Below are 15,250 nucleotides of genomic sequence, written 5' to 3'. Positions count from 1 at the left end.
TAAAATTTTTCTTAAATATTACTAATTTTACAGAAAAAGGCCCGTGTTTATACACGCGCTGCATAATTTTTTGTACTCATTCCATAGCCTTTAAAGATGTCCTTCAGCTATCTATTACTAGCAGCCAATTGCCCAATTAAATTAGCTTTTCCTTCTCCTTGTCTTTTCTTCATATCGTTAATAATAATTAAACAAACCAAAAACTCCAAAAAGCTTTCAAACTAATATTGACAGCTGAGTGTCAATTTTGCCATATGAGAACGGGCAGCTTCTAAATTCTGTCCAAATGTGCAAGTTTATAAATAATTTGCTACAGACCGAAGTTTGCCTTCCTTACTTATTATCTATGGATGTATTTATATTTGTGATACTTTTTATATGTTTATATGTATAAACGTACAGGCGAAAACCTACAACGGCTTATTTATAAACATCCTGTGTCATTATGCAAGCAATTTGCTTAGGTTTTCGGTATACGAAGCAAAATTCAAATATATGAAAAAAAAAATTACAACCAATTATCTTTCTCACAATAAATTATTGTGGTTTCGGTTAGATTTTATGGATTAGGTACAATTGAAATCTACTCTAAAACTTGTTCATTTTTAGACAATAAATTGAGTTTGCTTTCATTGCACTTTCTTTATTCTCTAATTAGCCGACAGCAGCATAGCAAGGCAGCCCTTTGGTGCTTGGTGACCACATTGACCTACTTGGCAGCGATGAGCTTAGCTACAATAAAAGCAGAGCACTTCAGCAATCAGCAAATAGCCATTGTTACTACAGTAAAGTAAAGGAATAACATCCTGTTGTACATACAATATATGCTAAAATATTAAAATCAAAAACAGAAAACAATTTAACAAACTATATTATAAAATATGATAGTAGTAGTAGGCTACAAACCAAAGCTTTTCCTCTTGAGAATTCATTTGCAATATCAATAAATTAAATCGAAAATATCGAATCCAATTTTAAACAAAGTGTGACACTTCAAAAAATCGATATGTATATTAGGTGGCGCAAAATTCGTCATTTAATTTAGTTTTTGAGTAACTTTTTTACTAAATAAAAAAATATTTTACGTGATGGGAATTTTTAATTTCAGAGAGCGTGTCTCTTTTGCTTGCTTGCTTGTGTACTGAAGCTGTTTTCTAATAAATCTTCCGATAGGGTGCTCCATCGCCTGTAAATAAAAAAATCAAACGAAATTGACATTCCGGGTCCTAAAAATTATTATTGTGAGATATGAGCAAACGTAAGAAAATTTGAAATCTTTGTCCCTCAATATATTTCAGTATACTTAAATTTTCATTGTATTTATTTTAAAGAAAGATATAGATAAAGGATGTTATAGATAAAGAACTAGTGATAAAAAATACCAGTTATAGAAAACTTTGGCATACTAAGGAATTGAATAAACTTAAAAACATGAGAAACAAATATTTCAAAAAGTTAAGTTATCAAATTCCATCACTCATAAAGATATATATTGGCATTGTTTTAGATAACTTAAATTTTGCTCAAGTATTCCTTCCGTTGTCTGTTATAAACCCAAGCATATTCTTTTCTAGACGCACCTAATCTCTTTGACGTGATAACGTCTTATAATTCGATTTAGCCGGCTGCACGCACGAAAAAATGTGTCGTTACCTTGCTCATTAGTGTTATCTTGCTCATTTGTCGTTACCTTGCTCATTTGTAGTTACCTTGCTCATTAGTGTTACCTTGCTCATTTGTCATTACCTTGCTTATTTGTAGTTACCTTGCTCATTTGTCGTTACTTTGCTCATTGCCGTTAACTTGAATGAACTGCAAGCGAAAGCGCGGAACGAACAAAGCAAACGAACGGCAACGTTCGACATCTTGCTCTCTCCTACTTAAGTGAGCGTATATATGTATGTATATGCGCATATCTACATATATAAATTCACGTATTTGTATTTGCATATGCCTTCTGCCTGTGTGCATGGTAATGAACCATTTCTCTGTTGAGAATAGGACGATGATAGAAAAAGTAGGAAATGAAAGAGAGTGTTTCGAGTGTAAAGTGTCTTGAAAAAGGCAAATCGATGATGGTGCCTCTTAGTGTTGTTGACTTATTAACGTCTGATGCACAATAGAAATTGAAGATATCTTTCATGAATTTGATAAATGTTTCGTCAATATTTTCTTATGACGTTGTCACGTTAAACTATCGTCAGTAAACCGACTTTACAGACAACCTCTTTTTTTATTAATTTTATTTTTTATTATTAAAATTTTATTAGAATTATGTGTACAAACCGCTTTTCTTTGCCGACATCTATTTCACTTAGTTTTAACTTTCCCTACTTACATTCACAGTAACAATTATCAATAACACAGGGTTGTACTGAAAAAAAATAACTGCATAATCTATGATTATTTTACAGGGCCCGCCATCTATCGTTACGGATTTGAACTAGGTATTATTTGAAGAATGGTAACACTTAGCTGTCATCTGATTTGACAGAAAATTAGTTTTATTCTTCCGCTGAATGAAAATGGTTGTGTATACGCTCAAAGAACGCTGGGAAATATTGCGACATTACTTTGAAAATCATGGTAATGTTGCAGAATGTGTACGAAAATTACGTACGGCAATGGGAAGAAGAAAAGCACCCAATGAAGCGATGTGCGTTACTTTGCCGTCGCGTATGTGCGTTACTTGCTTTGACGCCGTTGGATTATTATCTTTGGGGTGCCGTCAAAGACCAGTGTTATGCCAACAAACCAGCAACAATCGAAAATGTGTTGAAAAATTGGACCGATCGTATGGGATGGTGCATGGCTAGCCAAGGCAGCCATATGAAGGAAGTTGTATTCCATCATTAACCGGAAGGATTGTACTCCAAAATAAAAAAACAGTTTGGAAAAATATTGAGTAGTTTCTTTTTTAAATCATTTTTAATTCCGTAAAGTTATATGGCGGACCCTTTATTATCTCAGATTTCAGGAGAGTAATTTTGTATGGGCAACCTCGCCTTTTAATGACGGATTGGGAGTTAAGCTCGAAGAAGTAGGTAATGCAGTTATATGTGAACCTATTATAAGCTCGGATTTGATTTATGAGTGTCACTTGAATATGGGTTCCTCAATTAATATTGGTTCGTTAACCATAAAGCATTCTGCAATTTCCTAACCAGTTTTATTAATGTTTAACTAGTCCCTTGAACGGGGAAAATTCATAGATTCCGGGAAAGTAGCAACTATTAATCCAGTATTCAAAAGTGGCAATAAGATTGACATTACAATTATAGACCAATCTCCAAACTATCTACCTTTTCAAAATTACTTGAACTTGCAAAAGATGAAATTTGTTTTGCAGTAAATCGTGTAATCCCTGTAGACCAACATGGTTTGGTAGTTGCGGTATTTTCTGAATATTGTATAATATCAAAAAAATTTTAAGTAGGCAGTACTTTCACTGACTTTTCAAAAGCATTTGATGAAGTCAATCACTTGTGTTTATTTTCCAAATTGAGGGCCATAGTGTATCCCAGCGAAGTATACTGGGTCTCTTACTTTCTATAATTTTTGTTAATGACATTTCTAATTGTTTTAGTGACGCAAATTTTCTTTTTTATGCTGACGATCTCAAGTGCTTTTATGTCTTTTATTCTAAATTGTGTTCTTTTATACCTACGTGATACTATGATACATTGGTGGTTCTAGTTTATCCAGTCCAAGTGAAGTTATTGATCTTGGTACGGTATTTGACTCTAAATTTTCTTTTCAAAGACATTTATATTACACCATTTCAAAGCCATATTCCACACGTGCGTTTATTTGATGTTTTATTTCGGAATTTGCTGATCCATACACACTAGGGCTGTTATATACCTCTGTGGTGCATTATGCCTGTCGCACTTCTTTTATATACAAAAATGAAAAAAAAAATATTTTGTTATTTTAATAATTTAAGAAATGGCGGTGAAGTTGACCCTCGCGAAAAACTGGACCTGTTGTTGTCCATTTTGACTCATTTATTTATCTGAAACACAAAAAAAATGAATCAGTGTGACTGTAGCTATGTCTGTCTCATTGCTCTATGAAAATCGTATTCTAGGGATCAAAATAAGAAACTTTGCCAAAGGAACCATACCTCTAAAACGAATTCTGATGTCCCCCAATTTGGGTCGAACGAAAAATCCCACTTTGACCCATTTAGAGTGCTCCAATCGAGTCCAAATGTATGACCGACCCCCACTAACTTTGGACGGCCGATCCACCCATGCCAGTGGCACACCCCCTGGAACTCCCCTGGGGGGTTCCCCATATAATCATTTCAAAATATCATCATTTTTGACCTTTACATGAGAAAAGAAACTAAAAAGTTCGACCCAAATTGGGGGACATCAGAATTCGTTTTAGAGGTATGGTTCCTTCGGCAAAGTTTCTTATTTTGATCCCTAGAATATGATTTTCACAGAGCAATGGGCGATTTTTTTGCCTCCCCACAAATCAACCCGGCCTACTGTATATGTAAGTACTAGTATAAAAAAATTTACAAAATGGCGCGGTTTCGAATTTGACACTCTGAAAATCGGTTGTTTTTTTCAGTTTTTTAATCAAAAAAATACGAAATAATTGAAATAATAATATTATTCTAGTACGGGTGATAGCCATTGATGTTGTGAACGAGATATTAAAATTTCAGACGATTCAGTTGAATTGTTTTTTGTTTCTTTTTTTTTTGACAACACCAGGCCGAAAAAAGTAGTTTGAGATAGTTGAATTCAAAGTTTTGACTATTTAAATGCGACCGCGTGTCGAATCTGATGCCGCCGCGTGACGAATCTGACTCTACCTGCTAAACCGGCTGTAGAATCGAAAATACTGGGAATATCCTTCTACAGTACATTCTTAAAAGCCTATACTTTTGAGATACAAAAAAAAAATCGATTTTTTGAAAATTCTATGTCATCGGAACCACTTTAGACCCATTCACATTCACGTCGGTAATTTTCTTTCATATCTTTCATGGCTGAGTTCAAGTAATTTGATCGACGCATGCGAGAGTTGTGCTTAGTTAAACGCCAGGAGTTTAAGCACCGTTATCATATTTAACAACACTTCCATTTAAAATGAAGGGAGAAAATTGTACACGTCAAATGGGAATGGGAAAAGGTTATCACTTTCATTTTGGACACATTAAGATTGAGTGTGTTTCTGTTTGACCGTAGAGAAAGCAAATCCTCAGCAAGTTCTAGGGTTACCGAAAGGTGTATTTGCGCAAAATCACCGTAAGAGGCGAGTAAATAAATTTCTACAGCATTTTTAATAGCTTTGATATACAAAGTAGATAAAACTGGGCCAAGAATGGAACCTTGCGGTACACCAGATGCTGTTAGCATTAATCTAAAGTAGGTATGCTTGGGAATAGGCCTTTGTTACCTATTTGTTAGAAATATTTCTATTAATTCAATTGCATTTCCACTAAATTAAAAGTATGAATTCAGTTTTTGATACGAATTTTGTGGCAGACAGAAGCAAATACTTTCGAAAATTCTAAAATGTAAGTATAGTAAAGTCGCTTTTATCAATGATGGCTGTATATCATCTATGCTCCTGCCAGTATCCGAAATGGTATTGTCTGACGAGAGCTTTGCCTATTGAATAATTAATAAGAAAATATTAATAAAATTGGATAAACAATAGTAAATATATAGTAATAGAATAAAAATAAAACAAAATATTAATAATAATCACATAATTGTGGATATAAATATTTCTTAAGGAAAGTTCTCCGGTTGGGTTGTGTACCAGTATTATTGTGGTGTAATTTTCAGTAGAAAAGAATGTAGGCGTGCAGACAAATCTATGTTCGTCATCAACTATGACTGTAATTTAGTAATGTATCATAAAATATATGTATACTCTGTGTGAATGTCCTTTCTGACTTTATCTTATTGTTGCTACTGCAATACGACTTGTCTATTTATTGTCAATATATTGAAAGCTGCACTTTAGTGAATTTCCGTAGGGAAAACTTTCGACAGCATTCATAATCAAACATATTTAAATAATGATTTAGCTTTATTACTTGTTTAATAGTAATGCTCTGTTCCTTACTTTTTAGGTCAACTCTATGTGTGTATATTTATTGTGTTATTTGGCTTTGTACTCTATCTTTTCGTTTTTTCAATAATTCCACATGTTTGGTTTGCCAGTTATTCTATAAATAATACGCAACTATTAGGAAAAATTACAAATTTCCACTAAATCGGATGAAGGACCGCCCATGCAATTACATCATAGTAAACTTAAACCGATTTCTAGTAAATAGTAAATAAAAATTAAGTTTATTTAAAAGGTGACATTGCGCTTCAAAAAAAGTTCTTTTACAGTTCTGAGTTTGGGGAAGCCAGTTGTGTTTTACAACGTCCTAAAGTAAAGGTAACAAAGAGAAAATTGGATAAATTATTAAGTAACACTATAGCCAAAGTGAAAAATTGAAGCAGGCATTCAACTTTGTGTGTGGACTCAATACAAATACAAAATATTAAAAATCTGCATTGCCTTCGAAGAATTTGTATTTTGTGTTAATACATTGGCAGCCGCCATAGGTGGATTGGTCGGTACATGACTACAATTCAGAAGTACATGGGTTCGAAATCTCGGACATGAAACATCTTTTGGAAATTTCTTAAAGACGCAGCTTTCTAATTCTTCTATCTTGCTACTAACCCTCCTGACCTCAGGCTCAACGATAAATCTTCCCGAAACTTGCCTAACACTGCAACAGCGCTACGAGAGGCATCTGCTGATGGCAGTATCTCTTCCTTGTTAGATAGAGTACTTGATACTATTGTCACTGATGAGGAAGAGCTACTTGCGTCAGACTCAGATGATCCTAACAAAACGGCGGTGGAGAGGAAGCCCAGTAACCATGATGTTACGGGTTCTTCAAATTAACCTTCACCACTCAAAGGTTGCGTCCACCAACCTCATAATCCACCTGGACAAAGGTGGACATCATATTGTCCTGATTCAAGAACCATGGGTATCACATGGACTTGTGGGCGGACTAAAGGCTCAAAAATACCTTCTACTCAAATATGAGCGAGACGTTATCAATAAAACGGTCCACGGATGACATATGGCTAAAATAATTTTTTGGTTTTCTGGTAGGACTGTTATAAGCTTACATGGCAAATTTCAGCGTGATAAGTCACATAGTTTGTTTTCTGTGCTACTGTAAACAAGTTCATATTTGAGCAGAAGGTATAAACTGATGTATGCTCGGCGACCGCCGTAGCCGAATGGGTTGAGAGAACATAGGTTCGAATCTCGGTGAAACACCAAAATTAAAAGAAAAAGGAAAACATTTTTCTAAAAGCGGTCGCCCCTCAGCAGGCAATGGCAAACCTCCGAGTGTATTTCTGCCATGAAAAAGCTCCTCATAAAAATATCTGTCGTTCGGAGTCGGCTTGAAACTGTAGGTCCTTCCATTTGTGGAACAACATCAAGACGCACACCACAAATAGGAGAAGGAGCTCGGCCAAACACTCAAAAAGGGTGTACGTGCCAATTATATATATATATATATAACCTTATGCAACAGGCAGCCTGGAGTAGCACTTCCGACAAAAAGTTTGTCACATCAGGTCATAAATATACCAAAGATATTAAAGATATGGTCGCAGAAAAACGCAAAGTACGTAGACGATGGCAGCAAACAAGATCTCCATCCGACAAAAAACGACTAAATAAAATTACGAAAGAAATTTCCAAGAAAATAAAAGATTTTAAAAACAGATCCCTGAGTACTTATCTAAAGGCCTTATCAAACGAACGCAGCACTGATTATGCTCTGGAAATGTACAAAAAACTTTTCACAGCCAGTAACACAGTACCCACCAATCAGAAAAGAAGACAGTTCTTGGACCTAAAGCAGTAAAGAAAAAGCTAATGCTTTTGCTGAGTACCTCGAGGGCATGTTTAAGCCATATGACACGTCGAGGGTTGCCGGAATGCAGCCACGTACCTATGCAACTGATGCCGAAATTCCCCTTGTTACGGATTCCGAATTGCTTGGTGAAATATAGTAAATAAGCTAAAATCAAAAAAGGCGCCTGGGTATGACCTTATTACTGCTGAAATTTTAAAACAACTTCCTCAATGCACAATATATTAAGTTTACTGAAATAATGAACGCCACATTCAAATTGCACCATATCTCTATATATTGGAAAACTACTGAAATAATTATGTTTAATAAACCAAGGAAGCCAGCGCATGATGTCACATCGGCCTATCTCGCTCCTACCAACTATATCAAAACTGATGGAAAAGCTTTTAGCCAAAAGTCTCAACTTAATTATTAAGCAAAGAAATATAATACCAGTGCATCGATTTGGTTTTCGCACAAAATACTCTACCATTGAACAAGTACACAGAATTACTCGCATCATTGAAAACGCCTTTGAGGAAAAAAAGGTGTGCTCTGCTGTCTTTCTGGACGTGAATAAATGTGCTTCTACCAAAACAATATTTTGATATTCTAAAATCGTACTTATCCGATCGTTTTTTCCGAATAAAACACGATGACACATATTCCGAACTTAAGGAAATTAAAGCTGGCGTCCCACAGGGCAGCGTGCTGGGGCCCATTCTTTATATTCTTTTTACATGCGATTTACCTTATGACATAAATTGCTCCACAGCAACTTTTGCTGACGACACAGCCATCTTATTGGTAGGAGAAACTCAGACTGACTCAATCAAAAACCTTCAAATTTACTTAAATTAAATCTCCGATTGGTTCATTAAATGGCACATAAAATTAAATGAAACAAAATCGGTTCATTTAGACTTCACACAGAAGAACGGCGTGCAAATCCCGTATCACATCACTGCCAAACACTTAGGTATGACACTAGATACCAAGCTAAGATGGAATGCTCACGTTAAAAATAAAAGAGAAGAGTTACATATCAGATTTAGAAATATGTACTGGCTCATGGGCAAATAATCAGCCTTATCCCTGTACAATAAAATTCTTTTATATAAGCAGGTGCTTAAACCAATTTGTACCTATGGGATCCAGCTATGGGGCTATTCAAGCTCAACTAACATAAAATCCATACAAAGATTCCAAAATAAGGTACTACGATGCGCTGTTAATGCATCTTCGTACGCCCGCAACACCGATATCGAACGCGACCTTGGCATCGAATCAGTTGCCACTTCGATCAACATCAACGCTAAGTCTCATATGGAAATAGCGAAGCCTCAGCCCTAATTGACCCCGGTAAACGGAAAGAAAGGCTGAAACGAAAAAAACCGCACCAACTCACGCAGTAGCCCATTTCCCTGCAAGTCTGATGCAGAGTATTTTTAAATTTAGTTGTATTGCACAAAATTAAATCCAAATTGATCGTTAGTTTATAATTTATTAACTAGTTACGAAGGGTGCCCTTTATATTTCGGGATTTGGCAACCCTGGTGTTGCAATCTGGCAACTGACAGCTGTATCGCAAAGTTTGACATTTTTTGGCTTTTACGTACTCAGAACGTTTTGAAATACCAGCGCTATTTGTGTTGTACAGTAACTTAAAAGATTCATCTCGGTCCGAAAATGGAATTAAATCGTGAACATTTTCGTGCGATTATTTTTTACAACTTTCGACGTGGATTAACTCAGCAGCATTGCATGGATGAACTTAATTCATTTTTTGGCGATGAAGCTCCATCAAGGACCAGTGTTTATCGATGGTATGGTGAATTCAATCTTGGTCGTAGTTCACTCCAAGACGAATTTCGTGAAGGTCGTCCAAAATCAGTGGTTGTTCCGAAAACCATTGATGCTGTGCGCGAACTGATATTGCAAGATAGTGGGACCAGCATACATTCAATATTGCATAAACATTTGACTGTCAAAAAAATTTGTTTGCGTTGGATCCCACACAATTTGTCAATCGCTCAAAAAAAGGCTCGTGTCGATTGGTCGAAGGAAATGCTCAAAAATACGATCGCGGGGCTTCAAAACACTTCTATGACATCGGACATCGTGACAGGTGATGAATCATGGATTTACGCGTATGAGCCCGAAAGTAAACAGCAGTCGACTGTATGGGTGTTTCAAGATGAGCCAAATCCAACAAAAGTTGTTCGCGCACGAAGCACTTCCAAGCAAATGGTCGCCTGTTTTTTCGGAAAAACTGGACATGTCGCAACCGTACCACTAGAACAAGGCAGAACAGTAAGTTCTGAGTGGTACACAACCATTTGTTTGCCAGTTGTCTTCCAAGAAATTAGGAAAACCAATCGCCAAAGACGGATCACTCTTCACCAGGACAATGCGAGCTCTCACACATCGGCTCAAACAACTGCATTTTTGAGCACCCAAAACATCGAATTAATGGGTCATCCGCCGTATAGTCCTGACTTGGCACCGAATGACTTCTTTTTATTCCCGTACGTAAAAACCAAACTGAGAGGTCAACGTTTTTCGACACCTGAAGAAGCGGTTGCGGCATTCAGAATGCATGTTTTGGAGGTACCTCATTCAGAGTGGCAAAAGTGCTTCGACAATTGGTTCAAAGGCATGCAAAAGTGTATAGATCTTCATGGAGAATATTTTGAAAAACAATAAAGTGATTTTCGATGTTTAAAATTTGTTTTTGTTCTCTAATCCCGACATATTAAAGGCACCCCTCGTACAATGTAAATAATAATGAAAATAAAATAAAAATCTATGTTTTGAATGCTGGAAATTAGATAAATGTTCGTCCACGCAGCGTAATTTACCATTCAACATGACAATGAAAAAAATTAATCAATAGTGCAAGCCAAATTTTTATGATGCCGATTTAAAAGACTTTACCTGCAACAACGGTCGTAAATAATACCAGCAAATGAATTTTGGATATGTGCACGCGATGCCAATTTACACAAAACCTTCAGTGAATTTGAAAAATGAGCTAACTAAATCGCTTAAGCATTCGTTAAAGATCAACAAACTCGTTAGGTTGAAGAGATAAATCTATAGGAGTAGAGTCGCGTTGGTCCGAGCTGAAAAAATATGTGAAAGCACAATAACAAAAAATCACAACAACGACCACACAATGAAAACCATAGCGAATTGCAATGGTTTACGAAACAACAACAATATCATACATCCGGATTTAATGTAATAAAAACAAGCAGCCTCTACTCAAACTCTCACATATCCCAAACAGCGCGCATATGTGCATACAAGTATCAACCAAAATAAAGGGGTAGCAGTCTGCATTTCTCCTTAATATAACTCCCGGTTGAGTCACAGAAATATCCTTTTCGTACGCCACGGTATCTCTTCCTTTGCTGATGCGATGTCGTTGGCTCGGAACAAAAATTAAAGAAGAAAAAAATATATAAATACAGTGACGGACAATATTGTCAGACATATTGAACTGATACTTGGTCAAATTCATCGGCCTGTATCTTTTTGAATACATTGCAAATTCACTCACTATAAGGTCAGAAACATTAAGCTGTATGAATTCAGGAACGAAAATATACATTTATTCAATCCATATCACGTTGAAATTAAAAGTAAAATACAAAACTAAAAAATTATGTGACAAAACATATTGGCTCAGAGTATAAGCATCAGCATTTAATGTCATATCCTTGGTTTGGCAGAGGATTGTTTAGATTTTCGGTGATGGTGTTCAAAGTGCTAGTTCGTACATTTTTTGCTGCCTCAAATGACTTGTCCTTATCACCGTGAAAGTCCCCCTCGTTTATACGCTTGGCCACAATCTCCGAGCAACTCCAATTCGATTGAGATCTCGAGACTGTTTCGGTTATTTCTCCATGTTTACATTCTCCGTTCTGATCCAGCTTAAAACATATTTTAATGTAGACTCAGGGTAGGGGCATGTTATTATCATCATTTATCACGTTTTCTAGGATGTCCTTATATACAAGTCTGCCTATTATTGCATTAATTCGATGAAGAGGACCAATGCTATACTCGGAAAAGCAATCGCACACCATTGTTCCCCCCTCCATGCGTGACAGTCCCTTGACAGTAACGCGATTGAACCACTTATTTTCTGGTCGGCGCACTCTTTTCATGCCACCAGAGCCAAACTTTGATTCATCAGAAAATAAAACAGTTTTCCATCTCTGTACTGACCAGCCAAGACGATCGCGAGAAAATTTTAGGTGAGCTTTGCGATTTTTTTTTTTGGAAATTAATGGCTTCTTGGCAGTCTACACGTTTTTGACGCAGTTGCGCACACTTTCTGAACTGTTTAACTGCTTACTTTTAAGATAAGGTACTTAAGGATGCTGACTGCTGACTTATCGCATATTTTTTCAATTCTCTTATTATCCTTGTGTCTTCTTTAAGTGCGGTACTTCGTGGTCGTTCCCTACAATGCAATGTTTTGAAATGAAACAAATTTGTTTGAAATGAAACTTCCTGTTCGCTTGGGTAAGCTAAACTTTGCACCAGTGACCCTGTGCGTTAAATGGCTTTTGTAATTACGAATCGCTTTTAAATTCAGCTGAATGCTTTTTCTTTCCTATTTTGACTAAATTTAATTACGTGATGAGAGTACAAATTTATGATATGAAAATGACAAAAATTTTATCCAAGAAACGCAGGCAAATATTTAAACATTTTTGCGTGTTTACAGCTGGCAAGGAATAACTGTATTTTTCATAGCCTTCTAAGATCATTTATAACGAGTTCAATACGTTTTATTCCGCATTTCTTTCACAAGTGCCGTTCTCTTCTTGAACTTCGGCTAATTGTAATATAATTCCGTAAATAACATTTATGCATAAATTATTATATTATATCGTATCTGTGTTCCAAGCTGCATAAAATACAATTCATTGCGCAGTTCTTTAAATGTTTCCTTGCCAAGTGAATTTGGACCTTCAGTTCAATATGTTTTGTCCGACACTGTATGTACAGATGCAGACTTGTATCTTTACGTTGACCTGTTTTTTTCAATATGTTATTATTTTCACTCAAGCCTTACTTTCTCTCCTTACTTTGCTATTGTTTTTAACATTCTGCCAGCACCGATTTTTTGGTTGTCCTCTCCTTTTTCGCACATCAGCTGCTGTTGTTATCATTGCACTTTTTGTTGTTTTCTGCTTTTCACTACTTGGCGGGCGGCAGACTTAATTTGACGCGGGCACCTAAATACGCCCAAAGACACGGAAAATCCACTGGCATCCACTGACAGGGCAAGTGAATGAAATATGGCCGAAAAGCTGATGGGGCTACGCTGATACACAACACACTCACATGGACTCACAAGCATGAGCGAAAGTATAAGCGAAGGGATAAAGAAAAATGGGATTTGCATTTACACTTTAATAAAAGCACAAACAAACACACACATATGTTCATACGTACATATTATAAGGCAGTGACATGCATTTACATGTGCGAGTGTACGCGTGCACCTAGTATTATCTGATACAAATACAGTATCGGTTTACAAGAAGGTTAACATGGATATACTGCAAAAACTTGTGGGTGTATTAGTGCGTTAAAAAGGAAAAAACCCAAAAAAACAAATTGCAAAGGAACTGTAAACATGCCTCCACATACCCACACACACGCCTATACATATTTACAACAAACATATGCGACTCTACAAATGTACATATCCACATATAGGTACAAATGCATATGTAAAGTATACATACATATATGGACATACAAGTAGGAATGCCTTTGTTATTCGAACAAAAAGAAACGGTAATTTGACGACCGTAAACAGTGCTCCAGAGCGCTTTTTGTTGACTACTTAAGCAGCGACATAAATTTATTGGATAACCAACGTACATTGCCTTCCTATAAGGCTTAATATTTGAGAGTGTGTGCGTATGTTTGCATGCGCACGTATTTTTTGCACTAAATCTCTTTTATTCTAATAAATTTGCCAAATAAATTAGGTGAAAAAGTGTTGAATTCGCTTGTGGCTTTGGTGTTTGCGAGTGACCTAAATTCATTAGTGAAATCGCGAAATAAATTGGTATAAGCTCAAAAACGTGGAAACTCAGAATAGTGGATTTTATTTGTTTTATTATTATTGCGTATAAATCAACTAAAGCTGTGGGATATTAAAAATGGTACTACGCAAACAAAATTTGTAGATTCTGAAATAAATTTGTCAGAGTTATGGTAGCCACACTCACCGACGTTACCGTAGTCCCTCTCTGATTGTCGTGAGATACACAAAATTTAGTCAAACTTGTGCCCGTAGAAAACAGCTGATTTCGTTTGGTTACATCTTCTTCTTCTTAATTGGCACGATAACCGCTTACGCGATTTTGGCCGAGTTTAACAAAGCGCGCCAGTCGTTTCTTTCTCGTGCTAACCGGCGCCAGTTGGACACACCAAGTGAAGCCAAGTCCTTCTCCACCTGATCTTTCCAACGCAGAGGAGGCCTTCCTCTTCCTCTACTACCACCAGCTGGTAACGCATCGAATACTTTTAAAACCGGAGCGTTTGTATCCATTCGAACGACATGACCCAGCCAACGTGGCCGCTGGATCTTTATTTGCTGCGCTATGTCTATGTCGTCGTAAAGCTCATACAGCTCATCGTTCCATCGTCTGCGATATTCGCCATTGCCAACGTGCAAAGGTCCAAAAATCTTACGCAGAATCTTTCTCTCGAACACTCCAAACGTCGCTTTATCGGATGTTCTCATCGTCCAAGCTTCTGCGACATACGTTAGGACGGGCATGATGAGAGTATTGTAGAGTGTTAGTTTTGTTCGTCGAGAGAGGACTTTACTGCTCAGTTGCCTACTTAGTCCAAAATAGCACTTGTTGGCAAGAGAGATTCTACGTTGGATTTCAAGGCTGACATTGTTATCGGTGTTAATGCTGGTTCCTAAATAAACGAAGTCTTTTACAACCTCGAAATTATAACTGTCAACAGTGACGTGGGTGCCGATACGCGAGTGCGCCGACTGTTTGTTTGAAGACAGGAGGTACTTCGTTTTGTCCTCGTTCACCACCAAACCCATTCGCTTTGCCTCTTTATCCAGTTTTTCGAGGCTTTGTTGCTGTTTTCATTGGGGGGGCTTTTTAAGTGGCGGGCCCCAAACCCAGCGCACAACCAGCTATGCTGGGATGCTTCGCCTTCTCACGTTAGCTCACTCCCGAACGGGTGTTCGGAAGCTACCCAGAGGACACGTGGGCTAATCCCGGACGTTGTGAGGTGCTTGAACCATATGTAGAAGAATCGTCCTGGCCACTC

The sequence above is a fragment of the Anastrepha obliqua genome, chromosome 2, assembly GCF_027943255.1.
Source record: "Anastrepha obliqua isolate idAnaObli1 chromosome 2, idAnaObli1_1.0, whole genome shotgun sequence".
In the NCBI taxonomy this organism is placed as follows: Eukaryota; Metazoa; Arthropoda; class Insecta; order Diptera; family Tephritidae; genus Anastrepha; species Anastrepha obliqua.
The sequence above is the reverse complement of the archived record's forward strand: the minus strand, read 5'-3'. Positions refer to the sequence as shown.